The sequence below is a fragment of the Triturus cristatus genome, chromosome 2_2 (assembly GCF_964204655.1).
Source record: "Triturus cristatus chromosome 2_2, aTriCri1.1, whole genome shotgun sequence".
NCBI lineage: Eukaryota > Metazoa > Chordata > Amphibia > Caudata > Salamandridae > Triturus > Triturus cristatus.
The window spans coordinates 521,050,793-521,076,731 of NC_140582.1; positions in this window are offsets into that span (position 1 = coordinate 521,050,793).

Here is a 25,939-nt window from a genome sequence, read left to right on the forward strand (position 1 = left end):
CTAGTGTGGGAGTGGGTTTCCAACATAAATTGGTGTTCAGTGGTGGGATAGAGCTGTGCCTACATATACTCAACAATAACTGTGGGTAGTCCATAGGCCTACACCGGGAGTTTTCTCAAGAGCGGCCTTCCTGATTGTGGGTTTTTGTTTTTTCCAAATTTACTCTGGTGGTGGGAGGAGGTATTACTAAAGATACCCCCCTACATTGTTACTGCACAAAACCTGTCCTCTAACCTGAGTGGGCAAGATGGAGTTTGTACTAGAGAATCTAGAAACGTACACTGTGGCCCAACTCAGGGAGTTTTGCCAGCGGGAGGGGGTGTACTGTCCCCCAGGAGCAAAGAAGGGTGCACTCCAAACCAGCTTAAGGGCTTGGGGGGAGGCACGCCGAGAAAGCAAGGCTGAGGAGGAAGACAGGGATGGAGAGCCTGACCCCGAGGGGGCTGAGATGTACCAACCTGAGGTGGGGAACCTGTCAGCAGGGCCCAGGACACTTTCTAGGAAGGGCAGCACTGTCTCTAGCGGGGGCTTATCCAGCGTGGAGTTAGCAGATCGGAGAGAGAAAAGACAGCTCACATGGGATTTAGCAAAGCTGGAGAAGGAGAAGGAGGAACAGAGGATGGCTCATGAGACGGAGAAACAGAAGATGGCTCATGAGATAAGACTGAAAGAGATAGAGCTTCAGATCTTAAGAATTGGGGCACCAACTGTTCCTAATGGTGGCAGCAAAGACCAAGAAATCACCAGGGAATCCAAACCTTACCTGCCAAAGGACATAGTAGCTAGCTATGGGGCGGGTGACGACATCGCCAAGTGGCTAGCAGCCTATGAGGTCTCGTTGAGGGCCCATGGGGTTCCAGTGAAGTATTGGGGAGGAGGATTGTATAGGTACATGCCTCCAGCTGGTAGGGATGCTTTATTGGCCCTCGAAGAGGATGAGCAGACCCACTACCCCACCATGAAACTGGCGCTCATCAGAAAGTTTGGACTAACACCTGAAAAGTACAGACAGAAGTTCAGGGGTAGTCACAAGCTGGGCACACAGAATTGGGTGGACTTCCTGGACTATGCAAAGAAGGCACTGGAAGGTTGGATTCAGGGCAGTGAAGTAAGGAACTACGAGGAGCTGTTTGACCTAGTACTGAAGGAACACCTACTCGAGAAATGTTTCCCTGAACTGCGGCAACACCTGGTGGATAGCAAGCTGACCAGCCCCCGGAAGCTTGCTGAGGAGGCGGACATTTGGGCTAGTACCCGGGTGTCCACAAGGGGGACTGGAGGGGATACTCAAAAGGCCGGACAGGGCGCCCCCCAGAAGAAAGAGGGAGGGGAAAAGAAAAAGGAGTTCTCCAAAGGCCCCCAAAATAACTTCCAAGGGAAAGGAACAGGATTCACCTCTAAGGCTAACCCACCCAGAAACCCTAATCCTGGCCAGAGTCAGCAGCCAAGGGTTGTCCATTGCTACGAGTGCGGTGGCGTTGGACACTATAAAGGAGATCCGAAGTGTCAGAAACGATCACCCCCTCCCACTGGAGGAAAGACCCCCGGAGTAGCTAGTGTAGTGCTCGGGGAGGAGATGCCCTTAACTAAGGGAAGGGAGTGGGCGGGTGTCACTTTAGTGTCCCTGGGAGAACGGGAGATGGTTCCTAAGATCCAGGTGCCCGCAAATACCGCAAAGTATGGGCAGTGGATCACCATCAACGGCCAAAGAGGGGAGGCTCTGAGAGACACAGGAGCCAGTATGACTATGGTGCGTAGCCAACTGGTGTCTCCAGAGCAGGTAATTCCCGATGTACTCCACCCAGCCGCGATGGCTGACGGCAGAACAGGTCACTATCCAGTGGCCGAGGTTCCCTTTGAATGGGGGGGGGTTGCAGGTTCACTTCGAGTTGCCGTAAGCCCTGCCGTGCCAGTCGATTGTCTGCTGGGCAATGACATGGAGCACAACGCTTGGAAGGAGGTGGAATACCGGACTCACACCGAGATGCTGGGTACACCTGACTGGGCCTGTGTTAGCACAAGGTCCGCGACTACCCGAAGAGGGAGTTCATTCCGGCTGGAGCCTGGAACAAAGGCCCAGCCAGCTGCCAGTCAAGGGAAGAACCGAGGACAGGAGGAGCCTGCCTCGGCGTCTCCACCCCGTAGGACGGATAGGCCACCGGAGGTGGTGGGCCAGGAGTCTGCGGAGGGGGACGTTACCAACCTGGAGGACTTACCCATCCCGGCCGAGTGGCACGTGGAGGGAGGCCCGTCCAGGGAGGAATTCTGCCAGGGCCAGAGGGAGTGCCCTACCCTTGAGGGGCTGAGGCGACAGGCCGAAGCCCAGGCAGCAGGGAACGTTGAAGGGAACTACAGTGTTTACTGGGAGGATGGCCTCCTCTACAGTGAACCCAAGGCACCCCTACATGGATCGTCACGAGCCTTGGTAGTTCCTCAACGTTATCGAGCCTTCCTTTTAGAGTTGGCTCACGAGATACCATTGGCAGGACACCTGGGGCAAGACAAGACCTTCGCCCGTCTTGTCCCACACTTTTATTGGCCTCAGATGAAAGTGTCGTCCGATACCTACTGCCGGACATGTGTGTCTTGCCAAGCCAGTGGGAAAACAGGGGTGAAGCTGAAAGCTCCCCTGGAACCACTTCCTGTCGTTAGCACCCCCTTTGAAAGGGTGGGCATCGACATTGTGGGTCCATTAGATCCACCAACTACAGCTGGTCACAGGTTTATCCTGGTTCTGGTGGATCATGCCACACGGTACCCAGAGGCAATACCTCTGAGGACCATAACAGCACCTGTTGTGGCTAGGGCCCTGATGGGAATCTTTACCCGAGTGGGTTTTCCCAAGGAAGTTGTGTCCGACAGGGGGACCAACTTCATGTCAGCATATATGCGGGCAATGTGGAAGGAGTGTGGAGTGACCTACCGGTTCACGACTCCTTACCACCCCCAGACCAATGGTCTGGTGGAGAGGTTTAATAAAACCTTGAAAGGCATGATCAGAAGTCTGCCTGAAAGCCTGCGGAGGAAATGGGACGTCCTCTTACCCTGTTTACTTTTTTCCTACAGGGAAGTGCCACAGAAGGGAGTGGGCTTCAGCCCCTTCGAGCTTCTGTATGGGCACCCTGTACGCGGACCTCTTAACCTGGTGAGAGACGGCTGGGAAAGAACTCCCAGAAAGCTCCCCCAGGATGTGGTGAGCTACATGCTGGCCTTCCGGAGCCAAATGGCTAAGTTGTGGAAGCAAGCTTCTGACAACTTGGAAGCCAGCCAAGCAGTGATGAAGGCGTGGTATGACCACAACGCTCACCCGGTGGAGTTGGAGCCTGGCCAGAAGGTGTGGGTGATCGAACCAGGAGAGCTTAGTGCCCTCCAGGATCGCTGGTCAGGACCCTTTGAGGTGTTGGAGAAGAAGGGTAAGGCTACCTACTTGGTGGACCTGAAGACCCCTCGTCAGCCCCTGCGGGTGCTGCATGCCAACCGCCTCAAACCCCACCACGAGAGGCCCGAAGTCATCTTGATGATGGTGACTGACGGAGGAGAGGACGTGGAAAGCGAGCCTCTCCCTGATCTGTTTGCGTCTCAGGAAAAGGATGGGTCGGTGGAGGGAGTGATTCTCTCCCCATCTCTAACTCCTGAACAGCAGGAGGACTGTCGCCAGGCCCTGGGGCAGTACTCTGCGTTGTTCTCCCTTGTCCCGGGTAGGACTCACCTGTGCGTCCATGACGTGGACACAGGAGACAGCCCACCTGTGAAGTCCAAGATCTACCGGATGTCAGACAAGGTGAAGGCCAGCATTCATAGTGAAGTCACTAAGATGCTGGAGCTAGGAGTGATTGAACCTTCTAGCAGCCCCTGGTCCAGTCCGGTGGTGTTAGTACCAAAAGCTGCACCACCGGGTGCCCAACCAGAACTGAGGTTCTGTGTGGACTACCGGGGACTGAATTCAGTGACAAAAACTGATGCTCATCCGATCCCTAGGGCGGATGAATTAATTGACCGGCTGGGAGCTGCCCAATATCTAAGTACCTTTGACCTTACTTCGGGGTACTGGCAGATCTCTTTGACTGATGGAGCAAGGGAAAGGTCAGCCTTCTCCACGCCCAATGGCCACTACCAGTTCTGTGTGATGCCCTTTGGGCTCAAGAACGCACCTGCCACGTTTCAGCGCCTGGTAAACCAGATCCTCACCGGGATGGAGAGTTTCTCTGCTGCTTACCTGGATGACATAGCCGTCTTCAGTAACAGCTGGGAGGATCACTTGCGTCACCTGCAAGCTGTTCTCCAGGCCCTGAGACAAGCTGGATTGACGATCAAGGCCAGCAAGTGCCAGATCGGGCAGGGGTCGGTAGTGTACCTTGGACACTTGGTGGGTAGGGGAACGGTGCAACCCCTCCAGGCGAAGATCGAGGCCATCATGGCCTGGGAACCCCCCAAGACACAGACTGAGGTCCGAGCATTTTTGGGCCTCACGGGATACTATCGCCGCTTCGTGAAGGGGTACGGTACCATCGTAGCCCCTCTCACGGAGCTCACGTCCAAGAAACAACCTCGACGGGTAGTCTGGACGGAGGCTTGTCAGCAAGCCTTTGAGAAATTGAAGAAAGCCATGTGCGAGGCCCCGGTCTTAAGGGCCCCAGACTTTTCCAAGAAGTTCATTGTCCAGACAGATGCATCAGAACATGGCATTGAGGCAGTGTTATCGCAACTCAACGAAGAGGGTCTGGATCAACCCATGGTCTTCCTATCCAGGAGACTACTTCCCAGGGAACAGAAGTGGAGTGCAATAGAGCGTGAAGCCTTTGCAGTGGTATGGGCTCTGAAGAAGTTGCGGCCATACCTGTTTGGCTCGCACTTCCTAGTTCAGACCGACCACCGACCCCTTCGTTGGCTGATGCAAATGAAGGGGGAGAATCCCAAGTTGTTGAGGTGGTCTATTTCCCTACAGGGGATGGACTTTCAGGTGGAACATCGGCCTGGAGTGGACCACGCCAATGCAGACGGTCTCTCAAGGTATTTCCGCCTTAGTGATGAGAACTCCCAAGGGGTTGGGTAGCTCTCCCCACTTTCAGCTGGGGGGGACGCGTGTTAGACCTGTCAGCCCTTTGGGTGGTCCCTCCTCATCATTATTTATTTTGTCCCACTTTTGCCTCAAACCCTGTTTGAATTTTTTCCTTTTTGGGAACCACCAGACTTTTTCGTGTTGCTACAGATTCAGGGAGCCATTTTAGCTACCCCTGAAACTTCTGTCTGAGGGCCTGGAGCACAAAATGGTGGCCACCTGTGACATCACCAGCATCCACTGGAACCTACCAGCACCTTCCAGAACATTCCAGGAGATTCCAGAACTCTGTGACAGTTGGAGACCGTTTAGAATGTTGGGAGGATAAGAGAGGCAGTTGGCAGTTGGAGCTGGCAGTTGGCACCTGACTGGTGAAGAGAGAGGAGCACAACAGTGAAGGAGGAAGGAGTGAAGCAGCAGGGGTGGAAACTTGTGCCTGGAGTGGGGTCCATAAACCCACCCTTGATACTTGTCCCTACTGATGGATCCCAGCCTATAGCCCTGTGTGGGAAGAAGACAGAAGAAACTTATCCTAAGGACCTGGACAGCAGGAACAGGCCTTAGAACCAAGAAAGCAGCAAGATCCTGACCTGGAAACTGGTTTCCCTGGAGTCCGGCGTCGAGTAGCCTGAGACCTGGAGCCCGAGGTGGAGAAGCGGCGCTGACTGAAGTGGCAGACGTCGTACCCGGAGCCGCCTGAGGTCGTGAGAGGGCGCCGACGGAGGTCGTGAGGAATACCAGAGGTCGAGGAGGGAGTGAACCGAGGTCGAGCGAGCGGCGTCATCGGAGGAGTGAAGTCCGCCCTCCGGAGTCGTCGGAGACCGAGGTAGAGGAGCACCGGAGGTCGGGAGTGAGGATCGCACTCCGGAGTCGCCCGGAACCTGTGTGGAGGAGCACCGGAGGTCGGGGGTGAGGATCGCACCCCGGAGTCGCCGGAAGTCGACATCGAGGCCAGGCCGGCCGACGTCATCGGAGCCGAGAGCGCCATCGGACCGGAGCCGCCCGAAGTCGACATCGTGAAGAGACTGCCCGACGCCGTCGAATCGGAGGTCGAGGTCGAACCGAGGCCACCGACATCGGACCGGAACCGCCTGCCGGCGTCGTCAAAGAACTGACATTGTGCCGAGGCCGCCGAGACCGAACCGGAACCGCCTCACGGCGTCGACACGACTCCAGCGGCGTCGGAACATCAGAAAAAGGGCAGTAAGTGGAGTAGAGGGCGCCTAAGGCCCTGTGGAGACCTGAGAGACTACTCTAAGGGGCTAGGGAGGTGCTGAAACCAACCTGACTGTGCCTGGGGTGAACTGGGACTAACCTAGAGAGGTTGTGTGGAGAGAGAAAGCCAGGGCACTGGTATTCCCCCCTTTGATCTACCTCAGTTTAGGCCTCAGCCTTGTCCCAGCCAGGGAGTAGCCCCCCTCAAGCCTTCCACAACCCTACAAGCTGTGCCTGGGCCAAATCAGCCCATAAGAATTGAAGTGTCATCTGATTATATGGGGGATGCTGTATACTTTTAATTATTTATTGGGGGTACTGTATTTATTGAATTTTTACCTATTTATTGCTGCACTATATTTATAGGTCCACAGGACTTGATGGTGTACAATATTTATTGGTACAGTATTTATTGCCTCAAAGTATTTAATTGTCGGTATATATTGCACTTGTATTTATGCCCTGTTATTTATGATCACCCCTATTTATTTCATCAAACAGCCAATATTTATTTGACCTGCACTAATTGAAACTTGTATATTGTGATTGACCTATTTATTTTTCCAATCAGCAACTAAGAGAAAAAGATAAAGAAAGAATATTTTCATAATTTTTACGGTGTAGAGTCGTTTTTGGAACGGATGCACGCATGGATATTGTATGGGTATATTGTATGCTTAGCACTGCGCCTGTTTCCTGACCACTCGAGCCAAGCTACCACAGTGTGTTCCGGAAGACCACCACCACCCCTTCTAGTGTGGGAGTGGGTTTCCAACAAAACTTATTTGCACGTTGTACTTTTACCGATAATATAAGGCTTTTTGATAGTTTTAATACTTGGCATTTTTTGGTTTGTGATTAAGTACCGTATTGTATTTTGCACATTGCATATTGCACCTTGTCCTACAAACTGTGAAGCACTTTAGCAGGGATTTGATAATATAACAGCGTGTACATATACGGTTACCATGAGTAAACGAAAGCCGAGTATAGGTAAAAGTGTGTCAGGAACCTTAGATGCCTTCTTATTTAGGGCAGAATCAGCCCTCATTAATGGGATAAAGCTTACTGAACAAAGGTTATCTCTTGAGCCCCAACCTTCGCAAGGTAGACTCTCTTTAACTCCCGCAATCCCTGAATCTTTGTTGGTATTCAACCATGATGTATCCCCTTCCTGGCTTAGTCAGTCCCCATATGTTGTTCCGGATTCAGTGACAAACCTTGTCTCCTGTTCATCTTCTCACCAAGAATCCAGCCCTGTTAAACCGAAAGTTACGACCAGAGGGCAGAAAGCTAAATTGAGGCCAACCCGTACTAATGAATCCCCTTCCAGAAAAAGGAAGAGCCGAGGATTATTGAAACCAAGTAAACCTGCTCTGAGAGCAACTGGAAAAAAAAAATACCTGTCATCTCTGTAAATGATCCCAAAGAGGGCCCCCCCACCCCTACGATCCAGACGACGATAGGGCAGTTCGCTGATAGCACACAGGAGGGGAACTTCTGGGGCAGGCTTGAAACTATGGTGTCTACCTTATTGGATCCTATTCTGCAGAAAAAAAGCTCAGTAGAAGCAAGATTATAAAAACTAGAGCAGACGGTTAGTTGCAAACCGCCGGTCACGCCGGCAGTTAGTTCAAATACTAGTAGAGATCATTTAGCTACTAGGGGAACAGGTACAGGGGTAGGTTCACCTGCGAGCTCTGCTGAAAATAGAGAGGTGACAGATAAGAGTAGCTCCAACAACATTATGCCTAGTAGTGTTGATATTCCAGCTCGCACCTGTCAGTCCCCTACAATAGCAGGGTCCTCTTTGCCTTCAAGGGTTGGGAGGTTAGATAGAAGGGAGTTACAGCCAACGAGTCTCCCAGTTATCGACCTCCCACCGGAAACCACTCCCTATGTAGTTGTTTTGGGGAGTGTTCCCTCCCTCCCCCAAGGTGCTAGCGAGAACTATGGGCAGCTGATAAACAAACTAACTCATTGGTTCACATATAACACCACTTTGGGTGCCCATGTGGATAAAAACAGTCTTATGGCCCGCAGAGTAAGTTGGATTGGGAGCTCGCGAAAAATGGGCACGGGTGACTGTGGTTTTGTAAACCTCGATAACCCCCACACTGCGGGTAGGATCTTATCTAGGGACATCTGTCTCGCTCCCCTTTCTGGATCTGTCATCAGGGTTTTTCCTCTGGGATTTTTTTACAAACCAGTCCCTCTCAGGGATATGTTTGAGTAAATCCCCAGGGCACTTCGCCGAGGTGGGTGGTCAAATAGAATAGCATCTAGGCAACAGCCAACTTCTATGGCCCACTCATCCTTTGTAACAGATGGTCAGACTGGTGTCGACCCCTCACTGGAACTAAATAATAGATTTTCTGTTTTATCCGGGTTGGAGGAGTGTGATTGACTAAGGATCTCCACGCCCTCCGAGATTGAGCCTGTTGTGCTTACCCAGTTCCCAGCAGAGGTAGTTGAGGGGCCCACAGGTGAGAGACCCAACAACTTTTTATCTTGGAATATCGCAGGGCTGGCAAACAAGCTCCAAGACCCATTGTGGGTGAGATTTGTGAAGCAATTTTCGGTAATTAGCTTTCAAGACACATGGTCAGTGGATTGTGACCTATTCTTGGAAGGTTATAAGGCTTTTTTTCGTCCCAGCCACTCCTTCGGTGAGTGGAAGACCAAAGGGTGGACTAGTTGTATACATATCTGTGGCTGTCGATTGCCAGATTCAGGTTGTGTCAACCACAAACCCAGGAATTCTGGCATTGTCAGCCAAAAGGGGGGACATTTGATGGGGCCTTATTAACTTCTACAATTTGGTGGCCTGTCCTCATGGTGCTTGTAACATTACCATCTGTTGTGTCTCTTGCTTATCCCCCTATCCCTCTCCCTCCCCTGTCTTCACCGCGCGCACCTCCCTGCGCGTGCTCCTCCACCAGCTGGAATGTTGACAGCTGGGCGTTCTATGTTGACAGTTATGACAGTTGCTTCTACCGACTTGTCAGGCATTTGCACCTAGCCTTCCTGGTTGGTGTGTCGTCCTTTATACCATTAAATAACCTATTACTTACGACTTCTGAGTATTCATCTTTACAATTTGGCGACGAGGAGGTCGGACGACGCACATATAAAGAACCTACGTGATGAGAATTAAATGATGATAGAAGACTTCAAGGAAAAAAAATAAATAAAAGGAAATCGGGAGGAAGAAAAGAAAAAAATTGAAGGTGTGTAATGCAGCATATGAAATAAATGAATCCAGAGAATGAAATGAAGCAGAATGAGAGATAAGTGCAGCGGATTGGTGTGTGGACATAAGTTGCACTTGTCGGAATCCGAGAGATAAGGAGTACGGAGGAAGTATGAAAGCATGAAGAAGTCGCGTATCGGTGAATTTAACTAGCATCGTCGACGTCAAAGGGAAAAGCAAAGGGTAAAATTGCCTGTGGTGCGAGGTAAAAACGGCGATACGGATAGTTGAATGACGATCTGAACAACATGCAGTTTTTTCAAAAAGGTGAATAATGGACAAGGTCTGAAACTGAACTCACCTCAGAGTAGCAGGAGTTGCGTGTGGAGAGAATTCTCCACAGCAGTTGTGGCGCACTCATTTTCAAGCGTCGTGATGCAGAAATCGACGTAAGCGAGAAGTGTAGCAAGCGGTCTAGTTATTTTTTTAACACGCAACCACCCACATCGGTTCGCATAGAGTGAATGCTTGGATGGGGATTTGAAGCTGGCAAAGCGCTAAGAATTGAGCAGGTGAGATTCTCCTTGACATTCGATGGAGATGTGATAGAAACTGTTTAAAAAATTAAATACTGAGGAACTTTTTGTCTAATTAGAAGGCAATGGCAAATTGACTTTACTGGTGTAAAGTAAAAAAAAAATGAAACTTGAGAGACAGAAATATTGGATAAACGCTTGAGTCTGATTGAAACTCTGTGGCACACTGAATTGGCTGTACTTTTGAAAAAATATATATTTGAGAGACATTTTAATATTTTGCAAAAAGATTGCTATGGCGTCGGCAAACATATACAATTTGCAACCCCCAGAAGCATTTTTAAAAGGGTCTGGTGTGCCAACTGTGAAATGGGAAGAGTGGAAGGAGTATTTTTGTAACTACATATCTACATTTGATAAGGAGGATGAACCACTCAAACAGGAGGAAAAGAAAAAAATATTGTTACACTGTTTAGGTGCAGGAGGTCTTAAAGTGTACAATAATATAACTAAAAAAGTAAGAGTTGGAGAAGATAGGAATGTTTATGACGAAGCAATAGAAGATTTGGATGGGTATTACAAACCAACGGTTTGTGTAGCAGTACACAGGTATAAGTTTTACAGAAGAAAACAAGGAAAGGAGGAAAGCATTGATGACTACGTATCTGCATTAAAGAACTTGGCGCTCTCATGCAAGTTTGAAAACATGCACGATGACTTGATTAGGGATCAGATAGTAATGTGTGCTGCAAATTCAAACATACAGGACGCATTATGGGCTAAAGGGGAGTAATTGAAATCTTAAAGAAAGCCGAACTGACTGGTCGTTGTGCAAAGGAGGTAATTAATGAGGGAAAAAGCAAAGCAGAAGAAGCAAGTGTGGTGGCAAAAATAAGTGGGTCCAAGAAAGTTTATAAAAACAGAATAAAGGACGCACCTAAATTGAAAGGTAATGCTGGTACGTATGAACAATTAAAGTGTTACCGCTGTGGTAGTAGTAAGCATTTAGCTAATGGCTGGAAGTGCACAGCAAGGAATAACAAATGCTCGCAATGTGGAATAATTGGTCATTTCCAAAAAGCTTGCAAAAGGAAAATAAAAGAAAAGGTGAAATTTGTAGAGGATGAGGAGGAAGAGGAGTGTGAGCAAGACTCCTCGGATGACTCGGAGTATAATTTGTGTGTATTAAATGTAACAGAGGCAACTGTTAATGAGGAAGAAGAGAAAAGCAAAAAAAAGAAACCCATATGCTTAATTGAAATAGGTGGTGTAAATATAAGTATAGTAGCAGACTCTGGCTCACCCTGCACAATAGTTAACCAAGATGTTTGGAGAGGAAAATTCAGAGAAAAAGTTGGGAAGCATTTGGAAAAACCAGACATCTCACTAAAAACGTTCACGGGTGAACCGATTGAACTTGTGGGTTTCAAGGAACTTACGTTTGCATTTAAGGAAAGGAAAACTAGCAGCAAGTTGTACGTTGCAGTCACTGGCCCTTCTGTGTTGGGTTGGAAGGACCAGGGAAAACTTGGGATTACTCTAAATCCGAACAGTGTAGAACCTGTACTAGTGACTCAACAAGAGGTGCTTCTGGGTTGTGATTTGGTTAACAAGTTCCCCAAAGTATTTAATGGAAGAATTGGAAAACTAAAGGGGTTCCAACACATAATAAAACTTAAAGATGATGCAGTACCCTGCCTGCATAAGGTAAGACAAATCCCTTTAACACTAAGGGAGGAGGTGAGATCAGAAATAAATAGGCTATTGGAAGCAGAAATAATTGAAAACACAGAATCGTCAGAATGGGTCGCTCCCCTGGTAGTCGCAAGAAGGGGCAATGGAAAAATGAGATTGTGCATTGATTTGCGCGATCTCAATAAAAATATTCTTATTGACCAATACCCCTTACCAAGGATCAATGAGATGTTGTCACTCACTAAAGGTATGACAATATTTTCAACTAAAGACCTAGCCACTGCATACCACCAGGTACCCTTACATCCAGAAAGCAGACACCTCACCACCTTTGTTTCTCCTTTTGGTTGTTTCAGATTTAAAAGGGTACCTTTTGGGTTAGCATCGGCAGCGGCATTATTCCAGAGACTAATGCATGAAATATTCAAAGGTGTGAAAAAGTTACTCATCTTCCAAGATGATATTCCTATTATGGGTAAAGACCAAACTGATCATGACAACAGACTAGTACAGGTACTTAAGATCTTGGAAAAAAATGGGTTGACAGCAGAGTACAAGAAGTGCAAGTTCAGCGAAAATTCTGTCACTTACCTGGGTCATGAGATCACAAAAGAAGGTATAAAACCTAAGAAAGATCTAATAAAAGCTATCAAGGATGCTCCAGTCCCGCAAAATAAGGAAGAACTCAGAGCATTTTTGGGACTAGTTGAGTACTATTCAAAGTTTGTAAGGAACTTTTCTATGAAAACGTACTGCATACGAACCCTTTTAAAAAATAAGAACAAATTTGAATGGGACCAAGACTGTGATAACTGTTTCAAAAGCCTAAAAAAGAAATCTGCGATGCACCACCTCTGAAAGGGTTGACAACAGTCTTACTTGTGTGGTCACTACGGATGCCAGCAGTAAGGGAGTTGGTGCAGTCCTTACACAGTTCGAGTGCAATGGGAAGGAAGCCACCGTTGCATTTGCCTCACGCTCTTTATCAACCAGCGAGGAGAAGTACTCGGTCATTGAGCGTGAGGCCTTGGCTTGTGTGTGGGGCCTAGAACATTACAGGCAGTACATTTGGGGGAAAAGGATAGTTCTGCGATGTGACCACAAACCATTGACAAAAGTACTGACTGTGAAAGGTTTATATAATACGTCACCTAGATTGGCAAGATTGTCAATAAAACTGTTGGATTACAACTATGAAATTCAATACTTGCCTGGTACAAATAATGTGGTTGCGGACTTTCTTAGTAGATTGCCGTTGCAAACTGAGGAAAAAGGAGTAAAGGAAGAAGAACTCTGTGTTGCAAGCATCAACGAAGAATTTCCTAGCATAACTAAAGAAACCTGGGAAAAAGAGTGTCTTAAGGACGAAACAATGAGTGAGGTTAGGAAAAACATTGTTGTAGGGTGGTCTAGGAAAACACTCCTAAAAAAAGAAATGCGGCCTTTCTGGGAATTGAGAAATGAGTTATCGGTGGAAAACCATCTGGTTTTGAGACAGGGGAAGGTGATACCCCCAACTACATTAAGAGAAAGACTTACCGACATTTGCCATGAGGGTCATTTAGGAATTAACAAAAAAAAACAAAGAATTAAGAACTGGTACTGGTGGCCGGGGTGCGACATCCAAATTGAAAGAGCAGTGAGGAACTGTATACAATGCGAAAATTCAAATAAGTCACAAACTACCCTTAGACCCCCCCTCCAACCATTGAATTGTCCGAACATGCCATGGGAGAGAGTAGGGATCGACATAATGGGTCCTGTAAGGTGGCAAGAAGAACAGGTGCAGGTGGTTGATCACTTTTCAAAATGGCCGGAAGTAAAGATTTGTAGAAAGGTAGATGTATCTGACATCATCACGTTCATGGATAGAATATTCACAAGAGAAGGCATACCTAAAACCATTGTCAGTGACAATGGAAGTCAATTCACGTCAGATGTGTTCAGGAAATTTGTTGACAGGAATGGTATAACTCACAAGACCACTTCCGTCTACCACCCTGCAGGCAATGGGGCTGTGGAGAGGTTAAATAGAGTTATTAAAGGGACAATCCAGTTGGCTAACAACAATGGGAAGTGTTGGAGGAAAGAACTTAACAAAATGATTTGGGGGTATAGGATTACCCCTGGAGAGAAAACCCTGATAAGTCCATTTGAAATTATGAGAGGCAGAACACCAGTGTCTAAAGATAAAATCGAATGGCAAAAGAATGCAAAGAGATCAGAGTGGTCAGCGGAAAAAGTTAGGGAAAGAATTCAAGAGGCACAGGACTTGTGTAAAGGCAAATATGACAGCAAACATAACTGCAAAATTATCAACTTAAAAGAAGGCGATAAAGTAAGAGTAAGGAGGAGTGGACACATAGTGAAGGGACAAAGTAGGTTTACTGAACCGCTAAGAGTGGAGAAAGTATTTTGCAACTCGGCACTCCTCAGTGATGGAAGAGTTTGGCATGCAACCGCGTTGTCGGTTTGTAAAGGATCGGATGGTGTACAAAGATGTTTAAAAGAACAGGAACCAAAGGATGTAGAGGAGGAAAGGGTTGTGCTAGACAAGTATGATTGGCTACACCAAGAATCTTCTGATACTGACGAGAATGGTGATAACATGTGGACTATGCAATGCAGTGGTGACAGTCAGGAACGTGGGATTATTGAATCCATTGGTAGGATCAGAGAACTTAGCACAAGTGCCTCTGAGGGATCCCCTGGCGAGAGAAGTGTTACAACGGATGTGGATGACCAAGATGCCGTGGAGCCCAGTGAGGAAAGGAGCTATTCTGTTACTAGTGCAACCAGTAGCTCCTTAGAGTCAAGCGACTGCCAGGCATCTGGTCAAGAACTGGTACCGGAAAGGAACACTTTGGAAGAGGGAGCCAGCACTAGTAGATGTAGTTGTAGCGTGGTTAAACCCAGCAAATACAAAGACTTCATTTGCGAATAGTTATACAGTATGTTTTAAGTTAGCTTTCCTTTCCTGCCTTCCTTATACACTTTTTCCATTCTCAGGGAGGGAGATGTGTTGTGTCTCTTGCTTATCCCCCTGTCCCTCTCCCTCCCCTGTCTTCACCGCGTGCACCTCCCTGCGCGTGCTCCTCCACCAGCTGGAATGTTGACAGCTGGACGTTCTATGTTGACAGTTATGACAGTTGCTTCTACCGACTTGTCAGGCATTTGCACCTAGCCTTCCTGGTAGGTGTGTCGTCCTTTATACCATTAAATAACCTATTACTTACGACTTCTGAGTATTCATCTTTACACCATCTTGGGAGCATTTATCAGACAATCTTTTGGCCCTATTCTACATAATCTTTTGGTTTCTGGCGATTTTAACATACTTCCCTGTGGGAACCCAATACTATCCTGTATTTTTCATTTAGGGTGCCCCCGTATGACAGGGTTTCACTTTAAACATCATGCCCAGGGGGAACTGTTGAATAATATGATAAATGAATTGGACATGGTGGCCTTGATGTCCTTAACTGCCCGCAAACTAAATTCTCTGTGCCAACTTTTAAAGGGCGTGGTAGGGAGTCGTTTATAGATTTTATTTTAATTTCCTTTTCCTTGCTATCCTTATTTCATGGTTTTAATATTATGGAGAGCGAATTTAGTGACCACAACCCACTATGTGTTCACATGTTGGGCCCATTATCTGTATGAATTGGCGATGTTTCAACCAGGGGTGCACTGAGACCGACTGATGGCAAGCGAAGACTTAAATGGTCTCAGATTTCCCCAGATAAATTTTACAGCGAAGTAAATGTATCTTGTGCCCCCGAGCTAGCACTATGAACAGCTGCAGGTTCCTCCCCTAATGAGATTATTGGAGCATACGAATCAATAGCGCATAAAGTTGGTGAAATCTTAAGTGTCCCAGCTAGCAGAACTGTCATTCTCGGCCCCAGATGGTTTGACTCTCATTACTCTAAGGCTGCAAAGAAGCTAAGGGAAGCTCTGTCAGCCAAACCAAGAACTCAAACCGAGGTATGAGTTCTTCGGAAAGAATATAAGTCTGCTCTGGTCAGACGGAAGGGTGCCCTGAAGGAGGAGGCGTGGAGGGAGCTGATTGATTGAAGCACTCCTAGGAACAGCTCCAGGTTCTGGAACGTTATGAATCGACCCCTTTTTGGTCAGTATGTGGGGGGGGCCGTAGACTCACACATCACTGAGGAGGAGTGGGTGCTTCACTTTAAATCTATGTTTGACTGCCCTAAGGAGCATAGTTGCCAAGAGAGTCGGGACACAAATGTCCCTGTAATAATTTTTGAAAAGGGTGAGGTTATGGCTGGTATTACAGGACTATCCATTAATAAAGCGCCGGACCCAGATGGGCTTCCTCCAGACTTATTTAAGTCTGACCCTCCATTCTGGGCCCCGATACTGGAGGCTGTGTTTAACGCTGCGGCAAAGAATGGCTTTCCTCAGTCTTGGCCTCATCCACCATAGTCCCTGTTGTCAAGAAGGCTGACAGGAATAGTACCCACTGCTACATGCCAATCTCCCTCATTGACTCAGTGGTTAAGGTGGTAGGACGCATTCTTTTGCAGAGATTATTGACTTGGGCGGAGGAGCATGAGATCCTGTCGGATGTCCAGTATGGATTCCGGTCGAGACGTTCTACTGTTGCTCAGTGTCTCAATCTATCTATGATACTGAGCAAATATACTGTTGCACGGCCCGGCACTATCTACCTTGCCTTCATGGACTTGTCCTCCGCATTTGATTGCGTTAATAGGGTTAAATTGTGGCAGTCCATGAGGGCAATGGAGGTGGATGACCGCATTGTTAATTTCCTAGAGGACCTGCATAAATCAACCAAAGCTAATGTCAGCTTTTCTCAGGACCTTCGGGACACAAGGGACCTTGAGATTAAGAGTGGAGTATGGCTAGGATGCATTTTGGCTCCATTTTTGTTTAATTTTTACATCAATGATTTGGAGACTGTACTAAGAGCAACTGGAGTTGATTACCCATGTGTAGGGCGGCGTGGTATTCCCGTCCTGCTATATGCGGACGACGCCGTCCTTATATCCAGGACTGCAATGGGCTTGCAATCTCTTTTAATAGCATTTTCTAGATTCATGACTGATCGGGACTTGGCAAAAATTAATTCCAAATCCTATGTAATGAAAGTGGGGCAACATCCCAAAAAGAATTTCCAATTTAGTTTTGGCCCTGCTAAGATCCCCCGTACTAACGTATTTTCCTATTTAGGAGTTCTTTTTGATGACCAATTAAAAAGGAGTCCTTTAATCTCGAGAAAAAAGGGGGACCTGGAACGGGTAAATGCGCAAATGTTTAGTTTTTGCCTCCAAAATAGGGAAGAAACCAACAGGAGCTATGTTGAAAGTCTATCAAGCCAAAAGCATGGCCATAGCTACCTATGGTAGTGAAATTTGGGTATATGCTGCTGCGGATTCCCTTCAGGTGGCGGAGAATGACTTTCTGAAGCGCCTATTGTGTGTTCCGCGTGGAACCTCTAACCTAGCGGTCCATGAGTACCTGCGGGTTCCCTACTTAAGCGATGTCCTTGCACTGCGCCCCTTGGTTTTTTGGTTGAAGTGCTGGCTGAACAAAGATTTAACTCTCAACCATTTAATTTTAAGAGAGTGCATGTCTCTCGACAATGCATCCCGAATTCCTTGGCTTAAGTATATTAAAAGCAGTCTGGAAGGGGTAGGGCGCGGCAATTTATTTTGTAAGCCTGAATCCATTGTCAAGAAGGATGTGGAATTAATCAGGGTAGCCTTCTTGACCTCAAGGAAAGTGGATAGGGAAGTGCAGGAGATGCTGAAACCTAGTGTCCATATGTTTTTAATGCTCAAAACAACTCCGACAACGGAACCTTATCTTGGGGTTTCTATCAACACATGAGAAGTTTTTATCAACTAGGTTTCGGATGAACCTCTTCCATCTCGTGTTAGCCAGGCCTAAGGGATACAGCAGAGGTCAAGGGCTAGCTCCCTGCAGCTGCGACGGTCAGACTCCTCAGGATCTGCTGCATTTTATGTTTCAAATGTAAGTTGTATGAAACCCCCCGAAGGCATTTTCTGGTTCCCATTTTAAAAAGAATGAATTTTAGACAGGCCCGTCCTGCCCTTATGTATCTTCAACTGCTGAAAGAGGACTGCATTATTTTTATAGTAGGGTTTTTAAATGCTTCTGTGAAATCTAGGGCCTTTATGGATGTGTAGACATTGGATGATCCAGGTATGTTTTATTGGTTTAGCTGATCCTGCTCGCGGTATAAAATAAATACAATTGGAAGTCATGCTTTTCTGGCACATTGCACTTTAAGGCCTCGAATAAATTTGGGTGGGTGGGTAGTGGGTCTTTATTTATAAATTGCATAAGAGGTTCTGACTTCTTAATCATGTTTTAATTTATTACTGTTTCTATGCACCTATATCTGTGTAAGTTTTATGGTTTTCCGATGTAAAACCGAATACAGTTTATTTGATAGATTGATTGACTGTTGAATAATTTGAGATTTAGTTCAACACTGGTTTTCTGGAGTCACTCTTCATTAGTCATGCCCACACAATGGGTCATGCAGTACTTGACCATAATAATGATCCATCAAACCCACCATAAGATTTAAATGGCTTGCGCCATTAGAACTCTGGTGTTCCATTGAGGAAATTTGGAAGCTGTGTTAACGCATCTGTTACAACTGTGGGATGGATTCAAAGGCAAACAGTTAAACATATATCTGCAGTCAATTGCTTGAGTAGGAGAGTTTTTAGTGTGGGTGTAGTTATCATATTTGAGTGGCCTATCAGCAGATGATTGGTATTGGCCTGCTTCTGTAAATCTTTGTCTACCTTCCATTTCTTCATCATGGGAAGTTATTAAACATGGGAGCGTTTCTTGGAGAATCACGGGAATGCCACGGATGGGCTAGAACACACTGTAAGGTGCACCATTAAGCTTAAGTTTTGCACATTAACTATTATCTGTATTATTATTATTATTTTGTTTTATTATTAGTTACTCCAACGGAGTGTCCCCGCACTAAGCCATCACAGTCCATGACACCAGAGCCCTATCCTCCCCAAGGACCATAGGCCCTAGCATGCGTGATAACCTTGCAGCCAGTGCACTAACACCAATCCCCCAGGGGTGATTGAAAAAAACAGGTTTTCCTTTTTTTTTACGGAACATTGTTTCAGATGGATAATTCCTCAGTTCCATAGGTAGGTCATTCCAGGCCTTAGCTGCGAGAAAGCCGAAGGATCTACCTCCCCAAAGTTCCTTTCAGACCTTTGGTACTCACAACTTAGCAGTCCCCATAGACCTAAGATTCCGGGTAGGTCTGTAAGCAGTGAGTAATGGGGGTAGGTACCTCGGCCCTTTCTCATTGAGAATCCTGTGGCAAAAATACAGAGCCTTAAAGGTACTTCTGGCCTGTACTGGAAGCCAGTGTAATTTCCTTAAGGCTGCCCCCACCAATCGACACCTAGGAATATTCAATACCATCCAAGCAGCTGCATTTTGGACCTTCTGTAAGATGTTCAAATTACTTTTTGTGACCCCCAGATAGAGGGCGTTGCAGTAGTCCAGGCGGGATGTGACAAGGGCTTGCACAATGGTCTTTTTGGCATCTAATGGCTATATTTCCACAATTTTGCGCAAAATTCTTAAAATGCCAAACGCATGCTCTTGCTACAGCTGATATCTGCTCTGCAAACGATAGGGTGTTTTGTCGAACCAGACCAAATTATTAACCTTCGACTTGGGAGTCGGTGTTGGTCCCAGTTCCTCCAGCCACCACAAATGCGACAAAATGGAGGACTGTTTGCCAACCAACAAAACCTCTGTCTTTCCTGTATTTAATTGCCAACAGATGAACTTCATCCAGTTCGCAAGATCACTCAGACAGGCTTTGAAATTATGTGCAGCCTCTGCCTCCTTTTGCTCTAATGTGACAATAAACTGAGTGTCATCAGCATATGACACCAGTTTCACCCCATGTTTCAGCACAATGTCTGCCAGAGGGCGCATGTACACATTAAATAGAGTTGGACTGAGGGCCGAGCCCTGTGGTACCCCTTGAGACAGAGGACACACTTCGGACTTAAAAAGACATGTAAGACAAGGAAGGATCTGTTCTGCAGAAAGTGCTTGATCCATTCCCATGTGTTACCTCTGACACCGGCCTCCCACAGCTGTTCCAACAGAAGGCCGTGGGAGACCGTATCAAACGCTGCACTCAAATCCAGAAAAATCAATGCTCTCGCCCTTCCCTCATCAGCTGCTATCTTTAGAGCCTCAGAAACCAGGAGTAAGGCCGATTCAGTGCTGTGAAACGCTATGAAGCCAGATTGAGTTTCATGAAGAGCCTGTTTTTCTTCCATGAACATAGTCAATTGGAAAGTAAGCTATTTCTCTGCAATTTCTGCAAAATCAGGAAGCAGAGATACAGGTCTCAGATTTTCTAGGAGTGCTGGATCTTAAGATGGTTTCTTTAGCAATGGCACCACCATAGCGTGTTTCCAATTGCTAGGAACCTGCCCTAAGCCGAAGTTCATCTTCAGAAAATTGGTAAGTACCGGAACAATAGCTTCCTCCCCTCGCAGTAACATCTTTGGAGGAATCAGATCCCAGGGAGACCCTGATTAAACTACTTCCATAAGTTTTAGAACGTTACTTTTCTCAGGAGGATAAAAAAATAAAACTAACGTCAACCAGTGAATCATTCTTTGGTGGAGCAAAGGTATAGTTCCTGCTACTTTCAGGAAAGGTAGCATATATTTTCTCTATCTTTCCCAAGAAAAACTCAGCTACTTTATTACAGTAGTCTGAAGAAGCAGGCAGTACTTCTAGGACGCGCTCTGGGAAAGTAAGTTGTTTACCAATACTGAAGATGTTCCTTGAGGTATTTTTAACTGATTCGATTTCTCAATATAGAACTCCCTCTGCGCTCTCATAATTTGTTGATGATAGAACTTGAGTACTTCTAAGCATTTCAGCCTATTCTCGGTCTGATAGTTCACCCTCCAACAGCGTTCAAGGCGTTTACATTCAATTCAAGGCAATGCCAGTTCCTTTGAGAACCATTCCGCAGTTGGGGTTAGACGGGCGGGCACTCTTACAGGGTTTCAAAGGTATTAAGGAGTCCACTACCTGCTTAATCCACAGAGAGACTTGTTTCTCTGTTATCTGGGTGTCAGCATTTTTTTCCGGTGTGCTTGAGGCCAAATTATCCCTGAAATAGTTGTGAGTGAATAGCGCCTATTTCCGGGTCATTATGGACTCTGGACGCTTTTCCAGATTGCAGGGGATCTTTCTCGGATTCACAATCCTAAATGGGAGAATCGAATGGTCAGACCAGACTATTGGCACAGGTAGTAGTGCTTCTACTTGTGTGCTGTTAGAGAAAATAATGTCTAAATTATGGCCCTTAATGTGCGTAGGGGTATGGACCAGCTGTTCTAAGCCCATGGCTTGTAGTCCCATTGTCATCCACCAATTTCTTGATTTTCTTTATTGTCCAAATGTATGTTCAGATCCCCCAAAGTTACAAAATTGGGCTAGCGGATGACTGAGGGGTGCACTGTCTCGGCCAACTCATTAATAAATACTCTGGCCGGGCCCAGAGGTCTATAGATAAGGAGATGCACAACTGACCATTCGCAATTAAGAGACATGTTAAAAACGTACGCCTCGCAGCCAGACATCGGCAGTTAAGACATCTTTATCTGGTATTCTTTTTTAAAAACCACCGCAAGCCCCCCCCCCCTTCTGCCCACATCTGTGGACCCTCAGAATAGCATAACCTTCTGGCAATGCTTCCAGAATATCAGGTGCTGATTGATAATGGAGCCACGTTTCAACCAGGAAAAACCCTGCTGGCTTTAGATCCACTAATAAATCATGAATTTCATCTCTGTGTTTACTGAGAGACCTGCAGTTCAGAGACAGGCAGAGTAAGGAGTCTTTTTCGCTGACTCCAATACCCCCCCTCTTCCTTTACTCTGTGGCTGTCATCAGCAAAAAGTTACAATTCCTACAACCCTTCATTCCTGAGCCCACCACGACGGATTGTAAGCAGTCGTTCTCAACTGAGTTCCTGAGAGTCAGAATCTCTGCTGAAGAGTAGCAAACCGTGTCCTTTGAAGAAGAACCAGGGGTCCGGGACCCTGGCGCCATCCAGGCGTGGATGGGCGCAGACAGTCTTACCTTTCGCATGCCTTCGGCGCGCCGGCCTTTGCATGTTTATTAAATAGTGTGTGAGCTGAGAGCACTAGTCCGCTCCACCAGCACTATACACTCTATGGCCTGAAGTGAGGTGGGTGGAAATGAGGTCAGAAGCCTGAGGGTACGTCACAACGCCCTCTGTTCAAACAGCACCAGCTGCAACGGACCAGGGTGAGAGTAACCCTCAGGCTAGGATCAAGCACACGGTAAGTGGCCCCCCACTTTCCCCAAACACCATCAATGCCGTAAACACAGTCACATGCAATATTCTTTCAAACTAAAGCTAAAAACAATTTTAGCACTTTTCTATAGGATATTGTCAAGGCAGCGTAAGATAGCTAAAAACAACAAAGACACACAGGCAGTGCCATAGACTTACTAATGTCCGCTGCACCCACTTTTGCATGTGGATTAAATAGTGTGTGGGTTGGGAGCACTAGACCGCTGCACCAGCACTACGCACTCTATGGCCAGAAGTGAGGTGGGCGAAAATGAGGCCAGATGCCCGAGGGTACGTCGCAACGCCTTCTGTATCCTGTCTCTAAGGCAACACATACTCTAGGGACAATCGTGTACCCGCCAAACTCCTATAGCATATTACTTCAGTCTAGAATTCTTTGAGAATATTATGAGAGTGCTCATAGGAGGAAATGGTGTGTGTCTAATGCATGATAAAATGAAAATAAATCAGTGGTTAATGGGAGCTATTCTGGGGGAGGTGAATATGCTCATTTTCTGTTGATGAACAACATGATAAACAGGAGGGCTTTAATAGCAATAGGGAAAACGTGATACAAGAAACTCCAGTGCTTCATGGCTAGAGCAGGGTTGTGTGCTACATACCATTTTGTTCAGTATCCACCTGTTGGACCAGAAGGGGTCCTTGTGAACATAAATGTTTTTCCTCCTAAAAGATAGGCAGGTCAATGCAATCTACTATGCAAACATCCTAGAGATAGTTGATCAAGCACTGCTTGATAATGCATTGGATGCATTTTGCAATGAGATCAGATCAACCACATAAAATAGGAGAACTAATATAATGGTTCACTCCAATTAATCAGGATCTGGCAAGAGCTGGTTTATTAATAGGAGGAAACTGAAAAAGATGATAGATTGCAACTATCTAGATATAACGATTACAATAAAGTTGATGAAGGCACCAAGAATCAGCATTATGTAAAGGATGCACTGTCCCTGTTGCAACCTCTTTGCATATTTAACTAGGTGCACCGCTCGCAAACAGGACAGTGAGCACTATTACACATAACCCCTAGGTGCATTGCGCACGACAGGTCTTTTAACGTGCGTATGAACGAGAAAGGAGATGGCTTAGACGGTACACAACACAAAGCGGTGTAGGTAAGCCTCGTGGCCCGTGTCCTCCTGCTAACATGCCCACTACATAGAAACAGACGGATTAAATATCTGAGACTTAAACTACAGGGCGTGAACGTCGGGACTGAACACGAGGCCAAGTTTGTTCTTTTAACAAGAAACTGGTTGAGCTTCGCAATAGCATTCCCGCTTTATGTACAGCAAATGAAGGAATTATGTCTTAATTTGTTGAATGTCTGATTAGCTCAGAAAAGAGAGCTAAATAGACTGATTACAAAGAGTGCTTAGATAGTACACGATAAAGAATGATTAATAAGGTATGTTTATGATAAATATTGAAGTTGCTTTGGTAGAAAATAAGCTGCAATATGTTTGTGGACTGTTCAAATTCTAAATCAATAATTGTAGCAGTATTAATATTTATTTGATATCCACTTTGATATTTATTTTAGCAAGGAAATATAGACATACGATTTTCAGCAGTGAATCTCAACTTTCATAGACAATGCAGTTGCTTTTTGTCAATACTCGATTGCCAGTCAGGGCTGCCTAGTTTTCCAGTCCTTGATTTGTGTGCTATAAAGGTGACATCATGTAAAAAGAGGTCACCTTCCTAGAATAAGTGTTGTGGTTGTGTTATGTAAAGTCTGAAGAAGATAGTGCGTCAATAGTAACTGTAGCCAGTCCCATTATGATGATATAAAAGGCAATTTAGAAATTTGTTGAAGTTTTTCTTATGTGCAATTCTGTGTAATAAATGTTTGTATATTATTTATTGTTATGATTTAGCTGTAACTGATAAATTAATGCTGTTGCACTTAAATAATTATTAGAAATGTTTAAAAGAGTGATTATTGTAGTTTAGTTATGCCACATTTTCATGTAGACTCTATTTTATTAAAATGGATGCAGCTTCTAGTGTTTTCTATAAAAGAGATTAGCCTCGGCATTTTGAAAATTGAATTTGGTTAAATGCTTCAGGGTAATGTAGATGTAAATAAGCTGTAGACTTTAAATGCGATGAGATGAGATATTTGACTAAAGAAGCAGTCAGATGTACAAATGAGGCACAACATAAATTGGAGGAGTTAGCTGATGAATTAGAAGCCAACAGCAGCAAAATGAAGAACGTGAAGGGTAATTATAAAATAGATTTAGCACATGATGAAATTAAGGAAATGGGCTTAATCACTTTAAGAGCTCATATTAAAGATTTAATTGAGAAGACCTGAGATTGGTTCTGAGTGATGAATTGAAAAGGAAGCTGTTCACGGTGATGGTGCTGGGGGGGGGTCGGGGAGGACTGCATGCTGAGAGCAGTCTTAGAGGTGGACCAAAGTGGCCTATATGTTGACGTAAACATCAGTTGGCCATCCCTTTTCATTTGTGATTTATACAGGGGCTGCCCATTCTACAGTTCATTATGTGGAAGTCCCAAACCCACCCCTCTAGGGAAGAGAAGTCCAAGTTGTAGGGATGAGGAATAAACAAATTGGTAATAAAGTGACAATAGATGTGCAGTTAAAATTGGTCACAGGGAAAATAGCCACCAATTTATTCTTTGTGACTCTTGTGAACTTACTAGGAAGGGATTTACTTTGCAAAATAAACTATGTAATGTATTATACATCGGATGGTGTTGCAATAGAGAGACAAGATGAGGACTCAGTGTTTATAATGACTTCTTCGGAATTGAGAGTTGTTCCCAGTTGTAAACAAATAGGATCTGCCTCTAAATTTAAGAAATACTGTCAAAGATCATTTAGGGGATTTTACCTGGAAAGAAATTGGGTTGATTAAAAGCACAAAACTAGTTTTAATCAAGGTTAAACCTGATTTGGTATTCCCTAGAACTTCACAATACAGACTTACAAAAAGGGGCAGAGAAGGTAATAAACCCTGTAAATGAAAAAAGGATTGAACAGGGAATCCTCCGGGTGCAACTTGGTAGTCCTTGTAACTTGCCTGTAATGGGAATTTTATTGCCCAATGACAAATAGAGAATCATACTAATTATCTGTAAGGTTAAAATAGTTGTCCCATGTTTCCAGTGGTACCAAATCCAACAGTGACCCTGTTATGCATTTCATCAGAAGCAGAATGGTATACAATCATCTACTTATGCCAAAGGTTCTTCTCGATTCCTCTCTATGAAGAGTAAAATTTCTTTTTGCATTCCATTTTTTGAATAAAGTTCCACTGCGGTGTAGGATTTCACAAGGGTATACTGAAAGTCCTTCAATTTTCTCACAAATCCTGAAGAAAGACCTGAGAAGTTTGAAATTGCCATGTAATTCAGTCTTGGTGCAGTATATTGATAACTTACTGTTTGCATCAAATACAAAGGTGGAGTGTAAACGCAACACAATTGCCTTTTTGAATCATCTAGCTGATAATGTACATACAGTTTCCCTGACTAAAATGCAATATTGTAAAAAGGAAGTAATTTATCTTGGACACCATTATGAAAAGCGAGAGAAGTACGTCTCGAGGGAACCCATTTTTGCTATTCTGAAACTGAGTCAGTCAAACACCCGGTGGGAGGTGGACATTCAGTGGGAGGTTGACATTTCTTGGAATTGTTGGCTAATGTCATCAGTGGATTCCAAACTTTTCCTTCATTGCACTTTAGTTGACATGCAGTGTTGTCCAAGATCTGGTACCATTAGATGATGAATGCATTGATGCATTTAAAAAGCT